A 4,216-nucleotide genomic window follows, 5' to 3' on the forward strand; every position below is an offset into this window, starting at 1 on the left:
TCCGTTCGACGTCTTCTCTTGGTCAAACGCTTTTCTTCCTTTATCAGCCTCACTGGTAGAAGCAACACCCCCTCGTGATGACATGCTGAAGTGATGGGCCGAGTAAGACCTGCACGACTATCAAATGTTAAAAAGCTGTCACCCGACCCTCCTGCTTGTAAGCAATACTTCAACTGTGCAAGGACCAACCTACATTGGCTCAAAGCCCATATTCGGACAAAGCCCTAGCTCAACCTGCAGGGCAAACCCCATCCAAGGGTCTCCTCCTTTAACCATACTCCATAAGGGTTTTGACCCAACTAGAAACCAAACTACAAAAGCCCTGGTCCTATTAAGACCTCTTCAAACCTATCACCAACAACGACCGTCCTGCCCAGAAAATAACCAAAAGTGTTTTACATTCTGTATGCCACAACTAAACAAAAGGTCCAAACTCCAAAAAATCCCCAATAGCAATCAAGCAGTAAAAATACAGAACCAATATGGGGAATGAAGGCTTACCAAAGTTCAGAAGAAACGCTGCTGGTAGAAGCTAAGCCATCCTAAGCCAAAACTAGGAAAAGTGGTGGAGTCACTGGAAAAATGGACGGCCATCGGAGTTGCAGTGGTGCAAAATGCAAGAACCGTCAGAGAAAATGAACCGTAAGGCAACGCAAGAACGGTGACTGGAGATTGCAGAATATAGAGAGATAATGGCGAGAGAATAGAAAACCTTAAAGACAAGAAACGTCCAAATGAATCCCAAAAGGTCTGGGGTCCCATATTTATAGGGGGCCAAAAGCCTAGAGATCCCAAAAAATAGTCGTCAGGGGACACACCCTAAAGCGACACGCCGCTTGACAAAACACCTTGGTGGAAGTAACCCTCCTGTAAACATCTGACACGTGTCTCACCCACACTAAGGGACTCCAATGGACAATTTTAGCTTGTTCACCCCTACCCGGACAAAGGCGCACGTGCTAAAGAAGGCATTGTGGGGGCCTTATCCCACGTGTCTACCCACAAGTACTTCCATGCGTCTGTCCACGTGGCATCACCCCAGTTGGGCCACGTGTCAATTCTTTATAACTACCTAGACAACCTCAAAGGCATCTAGAGACATCCTGTCTGGACTATTTGCGCTGCCGAAGTGACCCACATCTCCTTGACAACCTCAAATATTCTCTAATATATGAGACCATGGCTAGTTGACACTAGATTGACTGATGGGACTCTTCCCATCCTCATGTCTGTTTCAGTAGATAGGCATGCTCAGTCTCAAGCCATCAACAAGGTTGAAGGGACGACAAGCTGTGTTATGACACGTCATCTGACACAGCCCCCAACCGCCTACAAATATGATGATTGCCTTGTTACTACTGCGCAATCATCACTACAAGAGCCAGCTCAGCACTATAGAGCCTAGCTCCATATTTGAACATTATAAAAACCCTAATGAAAGAGAACAAAATGAGGACACTGTGAGTTCTCTCAACCACTTTCTCTCTCCCCAAGGGTTTCTATTCACTCCAAAAATCTAACTTGAGCTTCGGAGGGTATGTCCGGACAACCTGTCTAGACATCTTTGTGTAGGGAAGCATAAAGCCTAGATTCCAATACTGGAGCAGGAGCTTTCTTTGCCATGTCTAAGGGAGGAATCCATCCTTAGTTGACCAAGTATCAACAAATGTGTGCTTGAAACTAATGACAGATGAGACAATTTGCTGATCTTGGAGAATTCTCTAGATGAATAATGGGTGCATGATCTGGAGGTGTAGAACTGATGGAGATGACGATTAACGGAAACACACAACTTCGAAGGTAATGAAACTTTGAGTTGCAGCAGCTTGATGAAAATATGCTAGCGGATGAAATGCTGGTGGTGGTCAGGTGATGAAGCTTCCCAGTTGTCTATGGAGTGATATGAAAGTAAAGATCTCTGGTCTTATGTTGTAGATACTAGTGTGATGCCAACGGAGATCATGGAGCTTTGAGGCTGCCTGTATGTGATAAGAAGATGTGGAATGGTGCACACCAAAATATGATGACAATCCAACTGTGATAGTTCTCTCGAATGAAGACGTCCACGATGGTGAGAATCACCTCATCCAGGCATGAATACGTCATCCCTTTATAATAAGATATATTAAGCCCTTAAATGCATGGTGAAGTTTTTATGAAAAGCTTTATGGATTGTCATTCGGTAATAGATGATGTTAATACCATATTAGAAAATAAAATTTTGATTAAAAGTTTTAAAAGAGTTAACATTATGTCACTAATAATATATGATTCTATATGAATAACACATACAAAATAATTTGACATGACCAACTTGATCCCTTAGGGTAAAAAAAATGATGCATCATTTCACTGCAAAGTCACATGAATATAAATCATAAAATCAAAAGTTTTGAGCTAGCAACTAATTTATCTTTTACCTTGAAGGGTAGTATACAATGTTGTACAAATTGTCATTCTGGTTAAATAAGTTTCTCACTGTTGGGACTTTCTAGAAGAATGACATGAAATTTTGGATTCCAAAAAAATAACGTGAAATTGGTGGAAATATTTTACCAATGAATATAAGTTAATTGATATCTCTAAACGACAATTACTTAATACTACAATTGATAAATCTAAACACACTTGAAGTGTGATAATGTAATGTTTCAATAAGATAATGAGACATGCTCAAAGCATCATAGATGTGTTGGCTAAAAAGATATATTCTCTAAATTAAAGTGGAAAGAACATAAGGACATGTACATGTATGCAAGGATTGACACTCTTGAAGGGGTCATAGCCACTCAAAAAATGATCAAAAGATTTATCAATATATAATTAATTAAATAAATAGCCCCTCAAGAGGCATGAGTAGTCGTCGAACATGCACAAATTGGAAAAATAGCTTTAGAAGAGGAACAACAACTTGAACAATAACTCTTAAAGAGGTAAAGATACCTATAAGCAATAGATCTTTATTAGTTATGTAAATGTTAAGAGGAAAATACTATCAAATAATGTTGTCATGGATTATATATCTTCCTCTGATAACCTTTAACATATAAGGAATAGTGAAGATTCCAAATCATGAATTGCCCAAAAAGTAGACATAGAACTACTTGGTTAAGTATAAAGAATCAATTGAAATGGTACTAACTTGTTTATAGAAGTATTAGGACCATGCTTAAAAATGTAATTAAGTTTGATTGGGGTACAAATAACATGAATTTCAATATTTAAAGATGTAAAGTTTACTAGATATAAATAGCTTAAAATTTGACGCTTGAAGATGCAAAAATTGTTAGATATGAATGAGTTATTATTTGAAAGTGTAAGAAAAAGTAATCACTTTAGGTTTACTGCAGATACCTTGTATCAATTCCTAGATGACTAAATTTGATAGTCGACAATCCCTAAATGATTTGATACATAATTTATGGTATAGATACAATATACTTCCATAAATATATATGTTAAAATTTTTAAAAGATTCAAAATGCTTGCAATCAATTCCATGAAGGATTGAAATATTTGAAGCAATGATTGAAAATATGATGTCATATTCTAGATCAAGCCATGATGATAATGTACTTTATCAAATTATGTCATGGTATATATTGAAATGAAGGTTTGTAATTGCTATAATCTTATTGACTCTTGAAGAGTTTATGATGATTATTTAATGAAAGAATTTGACATGAAGGATATTAGGAAAACAAAATTCTGTCTTGTTTACAAATCGTGGAATGTTAATTCATCAGTCAACATAAACAATGGAAGTCCTAAAGTGCTTTCATATGGATATCCAGTAAATTCTCCAATAGTTCGTCTATTAGAAGTGAAAAATGACCTTTTTCATCCTAAAGAATATATAATCATTCATATTAGTGTAAATCTCTAATAACTTTCTATAAAAAGGGAGACTTACTAATGAAACAAAAATTCACTTGCTTTGTTAGCATTCTATTTTCTTCTTCCTTGATTACTTTTCTTCTTTATTTTCTATAACAAGATATAATATTTTGAAAAATAAGGAATACATTGATAAATTAATAATTTATTAATTAATTGATAAATTAATAAATCATTAATTAACCGATAAATTAAGAAATCATTAATTATTGATTAATCAGTATTCACTTAATAATAGATTTTTGTTGATCTCAAGGCTATTAATTCACGGAGTTTTAACTTTATATATAAATTTGCATCAAATAAGGCCCAGAACTAC

The sequence above is a fragment of the Vitis vinifera genome, chromosome 10 (genome assembly GCF_030704535.1).
Source record: "Vitis vinifera cultivar Pinot Noir 40024 chromosome 10, ASM3070453v1".
Taxonomy (NCBI): domain Eukaryota; kingdom Viridiplantae; phylum Streptophyta; class Magnoliopsida; order Vitales; family Vitaceae; genus Vitis; species Vitis vinifera.